This window comes from Mesoplodon bidens, assembly GCF_964165515.1.
Source record: "Mesoplodon bidens genome assembly, chromosome: 7".
NCBI lineage: Eukaryota > Metazoa > Chordata > Mammalia > Artiodactyla > Ziphiidae > Mesoplodon > Mesoplodon bidens.
Genome location: NC_138164.1, coordinates 114,864,956 through 114,881,161, shown reverse-complemented (window position 1 = coordinate 114,881,161; position 16,206 = coordinate 114,864,956).

Sequence of the window (16,206 nt, the reverse complement as noted above, 5' to 3'; positions counted from 1 at the left end):
ATATTCAATTAACTTTTTAAATCCAGAAAAAAAAATTAAAAAGGAGCAAAGAGAAGATGGGTAAATAGGAAACAAAGAGTAAGATGACAGACCTAACCAAATCAATAATCACATTAAATGTAAATGGTCTAAATACACCAAGTAGGGCTTCCCTGGTGGCGCAGTGGTTGAGAGTCCGCCTGCCGATGCAGGGGACACGGGTTCGTGCCCCGGTCTGGGGGGATCCCGCATGCCACAGGGCGTCTGGGCCCGTGAGCCATGGCCGCTGAGCCTGCGCGTCCGGAGCCTGTGCTCCGCAACGGGAGAGGCCACAACAGTGAGAGGCCCGCGTACCACACACCCAAAAAAATACACCAAGTAAAAGGCAGATACTGTCATATTGGACAAAAAAGCAAGATCTAACTCTATGCTGCCTTTTAGAAACACACATCAAATATAAAGACACAAATATGTTAAAAGTAAGACAATACTCTGACAGGCAGTAGCTAAGGAAGCCCCGATTATCCTGGTAGTCATATCCAAGGCTGAGTCTAAGGTGAGATGAGTGAGGCACTTGCCTCAGTCAGTAAATTTAAGAATGCACCTCCCCAAAAAAACTCATCAATCAGGATAAATAATATCTTAATGCAGTATTTTTTAAATACAAATTTATGTAAAAATATTCCATGAAAACCAAAATATAAGTTTTAAATACAGGATTAATAATGGTACCATGCCATGCCAAGCCCTACTGGGGTCTGAGGCAAAGGGAAAAAATTAGCCCTGTGGGAATCCTTGACCCAGAGACACCTAGCTAAATCACCAGTTTTCTGGCCCACAGAAAACTGTAAGATAAAATATTTTTTATTGTTTTAAGCCACTAAGTTTTGGGGTATTTGTTATGGAACAATAAATAATTAGTACAGATTTCAAAAGCTATTCTGTGTCAAAACTAATCATAAGAAACCTGGAGTCACATACATTAAGAAAAAAGAAAGATCTCAAAAAAAAAATCTAACATTACACCTGAAGGAACTAGAAAAAGAAAAACTAAGCCCAAAGTTAGCAAATGGAATGGAATAGTAAAGATTAGAGCAGAAATAAATAAAGTAGAGAATAGGAAAACAGTAGAAAAGATTAACAAAACTAAGTGTTTGTTCTTTGAAAACATAAAGAAATTGACAAAACTTTAGCTAGATTAACAAAGAAAAAAAGAGACAGAATTCAAATAAATAAAATTATAAACGAAAGAGGAGGCACTACAGCTAATACCACAGAAATACAAAGGATCATAAGAGACTACTATGAACAGTTATTCACCAACAAATTGGACAACCTAGAAGAAATGGATAAATTCCTAGAAACATTCAACCTACTGAGACTAAATCATGAAGAAATGGAAAATCTTAACAGACAAGTGAGTAAGGAGATTGAATCAAAAACCTCTCAAGAGAGGACCAGATGGTTTCACTGATGGATTCTACTAAACTTCTAAAGGAAAATTAATGCCAATACTTCTCAAATTCTTCTAAAATTGAAGAGGAGGGAATACTCCCAAACTCATTTTACAAGATCAACATTACTCTGACACCAAAGCCAGATAAGAACACTACAAGAAAAGAAAACTACAGACCAATATCCCTGATGAATATACAGACAAAAATTCCCAACAAAATACTACCAAACCAAATTCAACAGCACATTAAAAAGATTTACGCTATGATCAAGTGGGATTCATCCCTGGGATGCAAGGATGGCTCAACATGCACAAATCAATCAATGTAATACATCATATTAATAGAATAAAAGATAAAAATCATATGCTCATCTCAATAGATGCAGAAAAAGCACTTGACAAAATGCAACATCTTTCCATGATAAAAACTCTTAACTCAGTAGGTATAGAAGGAACAAACCTCAACATAATAGAGACCATATATGACAAGCCCATGGCTAACGTCATATTCAATGGTGAAAAGCTGAGAGCTTTCCCTCTAAGATCAGGAAAAAGACAAGGGTGCTCACTGTTGCCACTCCTATTCAACAAAGCACTGAAAGTCCTAGCCAGAGCAATCGGCCAAGAAAAAGAAATAAAGGACATCCAAATCAGAAAGGAAGAAGTAAAGTTGTCTCTTTTTGAAGCTGACATGATCTTATATACAGAAAATCCTAAAGATTCCGCAAAAAAAGAAAGAAAAATCCTATTACTACTAATCAACACATTCAGTAAAATTGAAGGATACAAAGTCAACATACAAAAATCAGTATGTTTCTACACACAAATAACAAACTATCTGAAAAAGAAATGAAGCAAACAATTCCATTTACAATAGCATCAAAAACAAGAAAATACTTAGGAATAAGTTTAGCCAAAGACTTGTACAGTGAAAACTATAAGACATTAATGAAAAAAATTGAAGAAGACACAAATAATGGAAAGCTATCCCATGTTCATGTATAGGAAAAATTAATATTGTGAAAATGTCTATACTACCCAAAGCCATCTATAGATTCTATGCAATCCTTATCAAAATTCTGATGGCATTTTTACAGAAGTAGAAAAAAATCCTAAAATTCTTAGGGAACCACAAAAGATCCTGAATAGCCAAAGCAATCTTGAGAATGGAGGCATCACACTTCCTGGTTTCAAACTATACTACAAAGCTATAGTAATTAAAACAGTATGGTATTAGCATAAAATGGGCACAATGGCTAATGGAACGGAATCAAGAGCCCCAAATAAACTCATGTGTATATGTAATATTTTAAAAAGGAGCCAAGAATGCTCAGTGGAGAAAAGATAATCTCTTCAATAAATGGTGTTGAGAAAACTGGACAGCCACATGCAAAAGAATGAAACTGGAACCCTACTTAATATCATTCACAAAAATTAACTCAAAATAGATTAAAGACTTATATGTAAGATTTGAAACCATAAAACTCCTAGAAGAAGACAAAGGTGGTAAACTCCTTAACCCTGGTCTTCAAAATGATTTTTGGGGAATGACCCCAAAATCATAAGCAACAAAAGGAAAAGTAAACAAGTGAGACCACATCAAACTAAAAGGCTTCTGCACAGCAAAAGAAACAATCAACAAAATGAAAAGACAACCTACAGAATGGGAGAAAATATTTGCAAACCATATATCTGGTAAGGGGTTAACATACAAAAGATATAAAGAACTCATAAAACTCAATAGCAGAAAACCCCCAAACAATCCAATTAAAAAATGGGCCAACGGCCTGCACAGACATCTTTCCAAGGAAGACATCCAGATGAGCAGCAGATGTTGAAAAGATGCTCAACATCGCTAATCATCAGGGAAATGCAAATCAAAACCATAATGAGATATGACCTCACACCTGTTAGAATGGCTATCATCAAAAAGACAAGAGATAGTGAATTCTGGTGAATATGTGGAAAAAAGGGAGCCCTTGTTCATTGTTGGTGGGATTGTAAATTGGTACAGCCACTGTGGAAAACAGTATGGAGGCTCCTCAAGAAATTAGAAATAGATTTACTATATGATCCAGCAATCCCATTTTTGGGTATAAATCTGAAGGAAATAAAATCACTCTCTTGAAGAGATATCTGTACCCCCATGTTCATTGCAGCATTATTTACAATAACCAAGACATGGAAACATGTCTAAGTGTCTATCAGTGAATGAATGGACAAAGAAGATGTGGTATACTACTAGAATTAATGGAATATTATTCAGCCATGAAAAAGAAGGAAATCCTGCCATTTGCAATGTAGATGGAACTTGAGGGCATTATATTATATGAAATAAGTCAGGCAGAGAAAGAGTAATACTGTATAATATTATTTATAAGAGGAATCTAAAGGAACCAAACTCATAAAAACACAGTTGAATGGCTGTTGTCAGGGGTTGGGGGTTGGGGAAAATGGAAAGATGTTGGTTAGAGGAAACAGAATAAGTTCTGGGGAGCTAATGTACAGCATGATGACTGAACTTAACAAGACTGCACTATACACTTGAAAGCTGTTAAGAGAGTAGGTCTTAAAAGTTCTCACCACAAAAATGGTAAATATGTGAGTTGATGGATGAATTAACTAACCTGATCATGGTAAATACTTTGCAGCATATAAGGATATCAAGTCATCATGTGCACCTAAACTTACCCAATGTTATATGTCAATTATATCTCAGTGAAGTTGGGGATAAAAGAAGAAAGAAAGCTGGAGTAGCCATTTTAATATCAGAAAAAGTATATTTCAGAGTAAAGAATATTACCAGGGATAAAGAAGTTCATTTCACAATAACTAAGGGGTCAGTTAAGAAGATAAGAATCCTAAATGTTAATGCATTAAGCAAAACCTGATTGATCCACAGGGGAAACAGATAAATCTGCTATTATAGTTGGAGACTTCAATACTCCTCCCTTCATACCTGGTAGAACATATAGACAGAAAATCCAAAGAATATAGAAAAGGTAAATAACACTATCAACCAACTTGATCTAATTGACATTGATAGAAAATGCCACCCAATAACAGAAAAATATACATTCTATTAGAATGTACATGAAATAGTTACCAAATTAAACTATCTTATGGGCCATAAAACAAGTCTTGAAAAACGTAAAAGGATTCAAGTTATACAAAGTATACTTGCTAGCCATAATAGAATTAAATTGGACTAATAATTAGACTAGTAATATATCTTATTATATCTGGAAAATCTCCAAACACTTGGAAGTAAAAAATAGATCTAAATAGTCCATGATGCAAAAATAAATCAAAAGAGAAATTAGACACTACTTTGAACTGAATAAAAGTATAAACATAATACTTCAAAATTTGTGGAATGCAGTACTTAGAGGAAAATTTTAAATGCCAGCATGTATTAAAGCTGAATAAAGGCCTCAAATCCCTGACTTCAGCTCCCTTAAGTAATTAGAAAAAGAAGAGCAAAGTTAACACAACATAAGTAAAACAAATGTAAAAACAAGAATCAGAGCAGAATCAGTGAAACTGAAAACAGAAAACAATAGAGAAATCAGTGAAATTAAAAGCAGTGAATTGTGAAATTCACTAAAATCATTAGAAGCCAAAATGACCAAGAAAAAAAGAGAAGACGCTAGTTACCAATGTCAGGAATGAGTGAACTGACATCAATACAGATTCTATAGGTATTTTAAAAATAATAGAGAATGTTATGAATTTTATGCTAACAAAGTCATCAGTGTAGGTGAAATAGACAAACTCCTTAAAAGACACAAACTACCAAAACTCATTCAAGAAGAAATAACCAAAATAGCCTCATATCTATTTAGTAAATTAAATTTGTAGTAAAAAACAAACATCAAAAAAAACTTCCTATTTTTTTTCCTCCAGGCCTAGATAGAATAACTGGTGAATTTTTTTTTTTTTTTTTTTTTTTTTTTCTGTACGCGGGCCTCTCACTGCTGTGGCCTCTCCCGTTGCGGAGCACAGGCTCCGGACGCACAGGCTCCGCGGCCATGGCTCGCGGGCCCAGCCGCTTCGCGGCATGTGGGATCTTCCGGGATCGGGGCACGAACCCGTGTCCCCTGCATCGGCAGGCGGACTCTCAACCACTGCGCCACCAGGGAAGCCCTAACTGGTGAATTTTTTCAAATATTTAAGGAAGAAATAAAACCAATTCTACCTAAACTCATCAAGAATAATTAAAAAGGATGAAATACTTCCCAACTCATTCTATGAGATCAGCATTATACTGATACCAAAGCCAGACAAACACAACACAAGGAAAGAAAACTATAGATGTTCCTCGGGAACATACAGGCAAAAATTCTAAAGAAAAGCTTAAGCAAATCAAATCCAACAATACAAGTGGGGTGTATTCTAGAAATGCAACTTCGTTCAACATTTTAAAAAATCAGCTCAATTAATTGATCATATTGAGTTTAAAAATAAAAGCCATATCATTATTTCAATAGATGCAGAAAAAGAATTTGACAAAATCCAATAGCCATTCATAATTTTTAAAATCTCAGCAAACTAGGACTCAAAGGAAACTTTCTCAGCCTAATAAAGAGCCTCAAACTTAATGGTGGAAAACTGGCTGATTTCTCTGTAAGATCAGGAACAAGATAAGGGTGTCTCTTTTCAAGACGTCTAGCTAACATTGCTCTGGAAGTTTTAGCCAGTGCAGTATGGCAAGAAAAAGAAACCAAAGGCATTCAGATTGGAAATAAGAGCAAAATGTTCTTATTCATAGAAAACATGATCATCTACTAAGGAAATCTGACCAAATCTGCAAAAACATTACTCAAATTAAAGTGAGTTAGCGAGGTTGCAAAACGCAAGACCAATACAGAAAATCAGTTGTATTTCTATGCACCAGCAAACAACAACTGGAAAAAGAGCTTTAAAATGCCCTTTATAATAACATCAAAAATATTAAATACTTAGGTATAAATATGGCAAAAGATGTGCAAAACCTGTACACTGAAAACTACAAAATGTTGGTGAGAGAAATTAAAGACCTAATAGTTGGAGAGATACACTCTGTTCATGCACTGAAAGACTCAATAGTAAGATATTAATTTTCCCAAAGCTGATCTAAGATTCAATGCAATCTCATTCAAAATCCCAGAAGATTTTTTTGTAGAAATTGACAAACTGACCTTTAAAATCCAGGTGTTCTTTATGACTCATATAAATTTATTTCATGCCTCAATTGATATATTATTTTATCTGTGAACGTTTGGAAGTTATCAGGTTAGGATGGAACATATCATAATTTTTACCATTAAATTAATGAAAAAATTTTTCATTTAATGGCTTTTCACATCCCAGAAGAGCTCTCACAAACAAATTAATAGTTTTAAGCATGGAATCAATGTATACAAGAGTCTGTCTCCAAGCTCTCAACTCCCTATCTTTAGCCTAACTTTGTCCTGGTGACAATCCCATGCAGTTTGGGGTTTTGTATTAGGCTCCATCAGGTGCCTTAATATCAGACAGGGCAAGACCCTCTTTCTTGTCCTTTTTATTCAAAACTGATCTGCCTACTCATGGACTTGTATACTTCGATATCAGCATTAGGGTAAGTGACTTGGGCATTTCAGACCCCTAGCTGAGATGTGAATTGGGGTGGCACTGGATATCTGGGTTAATTTTGGGAGGTTTGACATCTTTGTCCTCTTAAGGCATTCTTACATGAAAAGTCTGTCTGTGCACTCCCAATGACCTCTACCAGGGCCCTTATTTGAGTCTAGAATGTGTCACAGGGAGGCCTGGCATATTTCTGCTCCACAAATTTCTGGATGCTCTCAGTTTTGTTAAGGGTTATGGGTGGTGTCTTGTATGTTGTCGTATTTTCTCGTTGGTGATTGCAGGGATGGAGAGAAGATACTTGGTCTCTCCCACTTTCATATCTCTTACAGATCTCCCAGGATTTATTTATCTTACTGTTTGAGAACTTTGTTGGCAAAGCTGATGTTACTGTGGCAAATATTGTAAATATTCTGAAGCTTAGTGCCTCTGAAGGTGTTTTTATTCTGCCTTCACATTTAAATAATAATGATACCCTGGAAAGTCTGCTGTGCAAAGTTATTCATCCTCTGTGCTTTCTGAATGCAACCTTTTCTCCTTGTATCCAGCGCTGCCCTTGAGATGAATGATGTGACTCTCATCCTTTCAGACAGTCTGTGGGTTACTCTGGAACATTCTAGAACTTTGGTCTTTGTAAGTGGCACGATGATGGGTCCGGTTTCTTCCTTTTCTGTCCTGTTTGGCCCCTGAGCACTTTTTCTCACGTTTCTTTCCTTCTGAGGTACTTAATTTGGTTCCTTTTTCAAATATTTCCCCGTTTCTCTTTCCCTCTGTGACTCCTCTCATCCAATCAACGTATGTACACTTTTCTCCCTACACGCTCAGCGTCCCCTTTCTGTTTTCTATCCCGTTATTCTTCCTGAACCGTTCTGAATTCCTCCACCTGATATTCTATTTCACGGTATCATAGTAAATGATTTATGTAGGTGCAAACCACCAAAAGATGCTAAAACAGTGAGTAAGTTTGAGGAACAACAGGATATTTACACAGTTTCAAAGCTCCTCCCCACAAAATATAAATTACAGAGGGCAAAATATTAACTTTACCCTATAACTGCAAACCTGCCGCTTACGACGTCAAGCAAGTGTTCAAAGTTAATATCTCCAGGTTGTTCTCTCTTGGCCACGATGTAACCAGGACCACATTTACCTACTGTCAGCGCCCAGAGAACAGGACACAACATGTGGCACAGTGGTGTTCAAACACAGACAACAGGGAGTGAAGCATCCGTGAAAGAAGGGAAACAACCCAGGGGAACCCCGTGACTCTCCAGCTGAGCCCAAGGTCTCATGAACTTGGGGGAGCGGAGATCAGAGTTCAGGGAGGCTGAGGCAAGTAGAATTTGCAGGCAGATCCGTGGAGGGAGGGAAGGAGAGAGACAGAGAGAGACACATCGCACACACACACACACACACACACACACACACACACACACTGGACCACCACGGCCTTCAGTGTTCCCGGAAGTTTAGCACGCTTGCTGATCTTTCCTCAGATCCGTCCCTCCCTCCAGGTTCTAGGGGTTGATTCTGGGTGTCCCCATCTAGTGGCCAATTCTGACGTTGCGATGGTCACTCCACCTCTCTCTGGAAAGGAGAGTGGATGGGGCAGGCAGGACCGGTGAGTCCAGCTGACGGATGTTGCAGTCAGATGAGCAAGGTCGTAGGCTGACGGCCATGGAGAAGCACAGTCGTATGAAATATTCTGGACGTTCTGCAAAGAAGCCAGACACAAAAGGACACGTCCTGTACGATTCATCAGAAATGTCGGATGTCATATGAGAGGACCAAATCTTATCTGATTCCACTCCCAGGAAATCCCTGGAAGAGTCACATCCATAGACGGAAGGTGGGACAGTGCGGGCCCGGGGCTGGGGGAGGGCGAGGGGCGTGAGTGTTTCATGGGGACAGAGCTTCAGTTTGGGAAGATGAGAAAGTTCTGGAGGCGGATGGTGGTGATGGTTGCACAACAGTGTGAGTGCACTTAATGCCGCTGAACTGTGCACTTAGGGTTATGATGGTAAACTTTATGTTACGTGTATGGCACCACAGTCTTAAAAAGGAAGAAGGCCTGGCACGTGGCGCTCATGGACGGGGGAGGGGGAGACACAGCTGATTCAGGGTTTCTGCCTGGGGTGGGGCAGCAGGCTGGCCACGGGGGCGGGGGGAGGATCAGGGGAAGGCGCGGGCTCCCTCTTGGACACGTGGAGTTTGGGATATCTGAGAAGTAGCCACACAGAAACGGGAGGCGGGCCATTGAAATGCCAGCGTGGGACACAAAGGGGGGTTGGCTAGAGAGTCCCCTGCATTCAGTGACATTTAATCCCCAGGAGCTGATGATACTACCCAGGGAGCCAGAGGGAGAAGAGAAAGGGATGCAGACCCAAGGAACCCCAAGATTTCAGCCAGTGGGACAGTGGGGGGGGTGGGTCAGCAGGAGACTGAGAAGGAGCACTGACTTCAGTGTGAGAGAGGAGTGTCAGTGATGCTAAGAGACAAGGGCTCCCCAGGGTCCGCAGCGCCACGGGCTGGGCTGCCCTAAGAGGACGCCAGGGAGGACGGAACCATGTCTCTGGGTTTGGGAGCTCAGAGGTCACTGGGGAGGGGGGGGCAGCAGCCCGACGGCAGGCTCCCAACCTCATCCTCGCACCAACAGGACCCCGGGACTGACCTGGAATCTGGGTATGACCCCCTACAACCGTGGTGTGGTTAATCAGAGCCCGAGCAGCCCTTGCCTCTGCGACGAGCTGGGGCTGCCATCGGGGGCTGGGCAGCCTGGCCTGGAGCTGAGGGAGGGGACCAACGGGGCCAGAGGGCACACGGTGGCTCCCTGAGCAAATCTCTGAGCATACGGAGAAAATGGTCACACGTCCCCTTTCACCTTCCACAGCTCGGACGGGTCATGTGACCCAGACCAACCTGGAACCCAGCAGGGTGGGTAGTTCTGGGAAATTCACTTCCAGTTCAGCTAAGGTGACACCTTGACAATCCACCGTGGTGCCCCTCCCCTTGGCATCCCCAGGCAACCCTTCTCTTACAAAAGCTCAGTGTTATTGAGATGTAACTCACACACCATGGAATTCACTCTTTTAGTTACCAGTCAATGGCTGTCAGCGTCTTCTTCACAGGGTCCTGCAACTACCAGCACCATCTACATGCGGCTAGAACTTTGTCACCCCCCTAAAAGGAAACCCTGTCCCTATCAGTAGTCACTCCCCATCCCCCTCCCAGCCCGTGCAGCCAAGACTCCACTTTCTGTTTCTGGATTTGCCTGTTCTGGATTTTTCATACAAATGAAGTCGTACAAAACCCCATGCACCTTTTTTGATTGTTCTTAACTTCCAAATAAAGAAAAAGTAAAATCATGCTTCTACCTAACGAGATGTGACTATATCTGTACAACCAAAAGCATGCTCCCCTCCCCCTCAGGGAGAGGAGGTCCCTTTGTCCACCCTGGGGTGGTGTCCTCTCCTCTTCCAGCCAAGTCACATTCCCACCCTGACGTCCCAGGATCTACCTGCTGAGGCAGAGTGATGGGCCATAAACCGTGGTCACATCCCCCAGGCTCTGTGGCTGGTCACGTGGCCGCAGCTGGTCCCTACGACCACCTTCCTCCACGCCCCCCTCCCCATCCTCTTTGTCTCCACAGGCACCTTTGGGCGGTGGCTCCTTGCCTCGTGGGTCAGTTCAGCCCTCTTTCCTGAGGGGTCTGGGCCAATGGCTGTAACCCTCCATTGATTTCCATCACAGGACCAGAGTCTCATGCTGCAGGGGACTGCGGGCTTTTCACACGGGTTCTGCCTCATCCCCACCGTGGAGTAACCACCGGTTCCCACCTGAAGGGCAGGTCACTCCAGCCGTACAGTCACCCTTCTTCGCCTGTTGATCCTCTGGCACGAGGACCCCAAGGTGGCCGGGGTTAATGGACTCCTCGTGTGTCCTTGGTGGGAGCCCTCCTCCCTCGGGAACTCGAACGTCTAGACCAAGAAAAGCTAGAATTGTGGGCTGCACCGGGGGCGTTTCATTAGGGTAAAGAGAGGTCATTGCCGTTTCTCCCTCGAGAGTCCCAGAGCCACAAATCTGAGCTAAGAGACAAAACTCTGATTCAGAGCGTCCCAGCCCCACACAGTGTTGCCACCCAGCAGGTGCCATAGCCACGTCTTCAAAAGGCCATCGCACTGTCCCGTCAGGCCAGCTGCTTCAGGGTGACAGGGCACATGGTGAGGCCTGTGAGCCTGTGAGCCTGGGCCCACTGTCCCCAGCCCCCCACCGGCTGGGAAATGGGCTCCTTCGCTGGAAGAAACATTCTGTGAGATCCATGATGGTGGGTCAGGCATCCCACTGGGCACAGGTGGGGTGTCAGCAGACGCGGGTGGACAGGAGAAAGGATCTATACTCAGAGCATCTCTTCTAGGGAAGCCAAACGGTGCCCCCCCCGAAGTGGAAGCAGCCTGCCTCACCCTCGTCCCCGGGATGCTGGTGCACCCCCTGGACCACATTTGGCTGTCAGTGTCGGTCTCTCATCCCCAGCTCGTGGACGGCCCTGGGGAGTGGAATCTGTGTGCTGAGCCCACCCATCACCTCCATTGCCATGGCCACAACAAGCCCTTTGGGCGGTGATGGAGATGGGGGAGGAGGCTGGCTGAGGTCCACAGAAGGGCCGGCGGTCTGCCTGGTAAGTGAGGGTCTCCCCGGCCGTGGTGGCAGCTCAGCGTTCACACAGGCCCCAAACGCCTCCACGCTCCGTGCCCTGTGGGGAGGTCTAACCACACCCCTCTTTCCCAGACCTCCTGCCACCAGTTTTCCAATCGTGCCCCTTCCGAGTCCCTGACCATCTAGCCAAACTGTTAGCAGCTATGATCGGTGTAGACCTGTAACTCCGACCTATCCTTCCTGGCAAAATCAAACGAAGAGACACTGTTGGAATTCCTGGCCCTGCGGGAGCACTTCCCCTCACCCCCGTCCTCAGCGGGGTTGGAGCTCCGGGCCTTGCACCTTCGGGTGATGCCCCTACGTGGCTCGGAACCACGGGAAAGCCAGGCCCAGGCTTTTCCTTCCTCGATCACCAGGTCGTAGGGAAGATCCCATGAAGCCAGAGGCGACACAACAGGGGGTGGGCACAACAGGCTTTCCAGCCACTTCTTCACGTGACCTACTTGTGCCTCAGAACCTGCTCTGAGCCCGTATTGTATGCACCCCTTCTCTGATGGTGGAATACAACTGTGCATGCCCAACTCCATGGCGTAAAACCGGGTAAGCCCAGCTGCATGGTCTGGTCTGGTCTGGTCTGGTCTGGTCTCCTTGGTGGGTCAGATGACACCTATTCCTGATGGACAATTCAGGTCTCATGGTAACTTGGTGGCCTGTGGTCACACGTTCAGTCTCCACTGAGGCCCAGAAGCAAGCCAAGATCTGTTTCTCCCAAGGAGAGTTATCCTCAGAGGATGGTCGGGCTTTGCTCCAATCCTAAGGGCGCTGGGCTGTGATCTACCTGCAGGAGCCGCTGATGGCTCCAAGGAGCGTCCTCATCTGCCGCAGACGCCTCAAGCTCCCTGGATCTGCCAGTTATACGCGTAAGGCCCTTGGGGTACCTCGGCTGGCACAGCAGCCGGGACCTGCTGCCGAGGCTTCTCTCGCTCTGAGCCACACTCAACACAGACAGCTTTCCGGGTCATTTGATGAACGGGTCTTACGTCTGTGCGGCCTCCAGAGCCCGAAGAGGTCCACGGGGCATCACACGTCTTCTTAAGCAGTTGGAAGGGCCGGATGTGGATCTCGACACGCCCCAGACACGCCCCAGACCACAGGACCCCTAGAGTGTCACCAAGGTAGCAGGCGCCCAGTTCTGTAGGATTGCTTTCCCAACTCCGCCACGGCCTGTGGTAACACGGTGTCTGAATAATCGCCACTTCCTGCTCACCGGGCCCAACCAGCATGATGTCGTCAAGGCAATGGACCAGCATGATGTCCTGTGGACGGGAAAGCTGGCCAAGAACACCAGAGCTCACACAGTTGACCAGACATAAGACAACTGGGAAGAGAAACCTCCCCACTCGCCCAGGGCTCAGGAGACGCTGCCCGGGGCGGACATGTCTGGGCGGCTGGGCCAATGTCAGAATCAGGGCAAAGGGCAGAGAGGAAGCCAGAGACTGAATTCAGTGTCTCCTCCCGGCCCTGAGCCCCACCTGAGGAGGGTGACCCAGCCGGCAGAGCCCCACACAGAGGGCTGTGGTGTGGTGATGCGCTCACTGGCGGCCCAGGCGCTCCTCCCTGGCTGGGAGGGGCCGTGTCACCGCCCCTGTGAGGCCTGCAGGGTCTCCTCTGATGGAAGGGAAGGGGGGACCTGTCCCTGGCCTCCCTCTGGGCGGCTGTTAGGAAGCAGGGTGGAGGCTGCCACCTCCTAGCCCAGGGGAAGTAGCCTCACTGTAGGAGGGGCCCACCTCAGTGCCAACACCCCCTCCCGGATCCCCAGAGGTCACTGCCCAGGTAAACTGAGGTGGCTGGCAGAGAGGAGGCTGGAACCAGGGAGCAAGTGAAGAGTGAATGAAGGGTGGATGGGGGAAGGAGCAGGTGGGCAGGTGAGCAGGGGGACACGTGGGCAGGTGGGCAGGGGACAGGTGGGCAGGAGAGCAGGGGGCAGGTGGGCAGGTGGGCAGGGGGACAGGTGGGCAGGTGAGCAGGGGGCAGGTGGTCAGGTGGGCAGGAGAGCAGGGGGCAGGTGGGTAAGTGGGCAGGTGAGCAGGGGGCAGGTGGGCAGGTAGGTAGGTGGGCAGGTGAGCAGGGGGACACGTGGGTAGGTGGGTAGATGAGCAGGGGAACAGGTGGGCAGGAGAGCAGGGTGCAGGTGGGTAGGTGGGCAGGTGAGCAGGGGGACAGGAGGGCAGGTGGTATGTCGGCAGGGGGGCAAGTGAGCAGGGGGACGTGTGGGTAGGTGAGCAGGTGGGTAGGTGGGCAGGTGGGCAGCAGGACAGGTGACATCACTGAGTAAGTGAACATCTCGGAGACAAGCAGTTAATGGAGTGGAGCTCGGGCAAGCATGGGGCCAAGAGTTCACGACCCAGTGAGTGGACGGGCAGAGGCAACACCCTACTGCCTGCGCCCCTGTGTGCCGTGGCACTGGGGTGGCAGCCAAAACCATGTTTTTAAATAAAACTCATCTGAGAACACTTTGGTATTTCCAGAAGAGAGCTGCAAAGATAGTACAGCGAGTTCGTCTATACTACCCCACCCGCAGTGTCCCCTAATAGCAGCGTCTGACAGGAGTGTGGGACATTTGTCACAATGATTCAGTTCACATGGCTCCATTATTATTGACTGAAGCTCATACTTTATTCAGGTTTCTTTAGCCTGTACCTGCTTCGCTTTCTCTCTTCTGGGACCCCATCCCGGATCGCACACACATCTGGTCATCACATCTCCTTCGGCCCCTCTGGGTTGTGACAGCTTTGATGACCTTGACAGTGATACAGAGGACGGCCGGGTGTGTAGCAGGACGGCCGGGTGTGTAGCAGGACGGCCGGGTGTGTAGCAGGACGGCCGGGTGTGTAGCAGGATGGCCCTCGGCTGGGGTTTGTCTGGCGTTTGTGTCATGATTAGACTAGGGCTGTGGGTTTGGGCAGGAAGACCACAGGGGGGCAGGGCCCACCCATCCCATCTCATCAGGGCACATGCCCTCAACACGGCTTATCTCCGCGATGCTGTCTGCGCTCACCTGGCTGAGGTGTGCTTGTCAGAACCGGAAGGGGGACCAGGAGGAGGCTGCTACGTGCAGCCACATCTGATGGCTGGGAGTGAGGATCCCATCCCTGGCAGGGCAGGATCCACACGCATTATTTGGAATTCTTCTGCACGGACGACTTCTCTTCTCCCCCAGTGGCTTATTCAGTCCTTTATTTGGACCAGCATGGATTCATGGATGTTTGCTTAATATCGTGGGTTGTCATCCAATACGTTATTTATTCTGTTGCTCAAACCATCCCAGCTTTGGCCACTGGGAACTCTGTCGGTTGGTTCCCCTGACAAAACAGTTTTCCATTAACCAAGTAATTATTAAATGAGGGCGGAGAAGAGGGAGAAAAAGGAGGTCACTGGCCAGCAACGAACACTACACAAACACACGTGGGTGCACACAAGTGCACAGGCACACACGTGCACACACGTCTTCCGTGGACACAGAGAAAGGAGGCAGCCTAGGCGGCTCACAGCGGGGCCTGGCCCTCAGCACGGGGTCCGTGCGGGGTGGGGGTCTGTCCCCTGGCCCAGCTCCTCTGGACAGAAGCTGCTGCTTCAGCCCCCTTTGGACAGCTCTGCCCTCATGAGGGGGTGGCCACCCCAGGTGCCAGAGGGGATGGGTGAGTGGCTGAGGGTCAGGCAGCCGGGCAGGGCCAGCGGCTTCCCCTCCAGATGCCACTTCCTCTTGCAGACAGGTAGTCGAAATGGGAAGGTGAGGTTCAGCCACGGAAAGGGGTTCCCTGGGGCAAGTGTGGATGGTGCCCAACATAGGCCAGGCTCCCTGCCCAGCCGGTGGGCACAGGGCAAGGGGGCCACGGTCGGGGGCTGCGGTCAGAAGCCTGGTCTTTAGGGGGTCTGACCCGGGTTCAGTCCCCACCAGGCCAGTCACCAAGGAAGCCTCATTTCCTGCCCACAGAGGGGTCTGGTGCCGCTTTGGGAAAACACAGCGAGGTCATCTGTGCCAAGTGCCTGGTGCAGGGTAGGTGCTCCACAGGGCTATAGGTCAAGAAGCCAGGCCCGGCCCTGCTCCAAAAGATTTTCCCCAAAGTCAGAGAAAGACAATGCCAGAAGTGAGGCAGGCACAGTGGCCTGTGGTTCATCTCTGCTGGAGGGAGGGTCCAGGTGGCCAGCTCCCCAGCCCACGGCCCTGCTGCCCCCGGATCCCGGACTTTCCCTCTCATTGTGACCCTTGGGCCACACCTGGGCTCCACCGGAGCAACCCACAGGTGGGGACATCGGGGACCCCTCCTGCCCCTGCAGACCCAGGGCAGGGATTCCTAGGGGCCAGGGGGCACATGGAGGGCACTGGGATAGATGAGGAGTCCTGGCTGGCCCCTGCTCTGGGCAAGGAGGTGGCGGAGCTGACAGCCAGCACAGAGCCCCATTCTGCTGGTTTCTAGAAGGCCAAGACACCACCACGCCCATGGCTA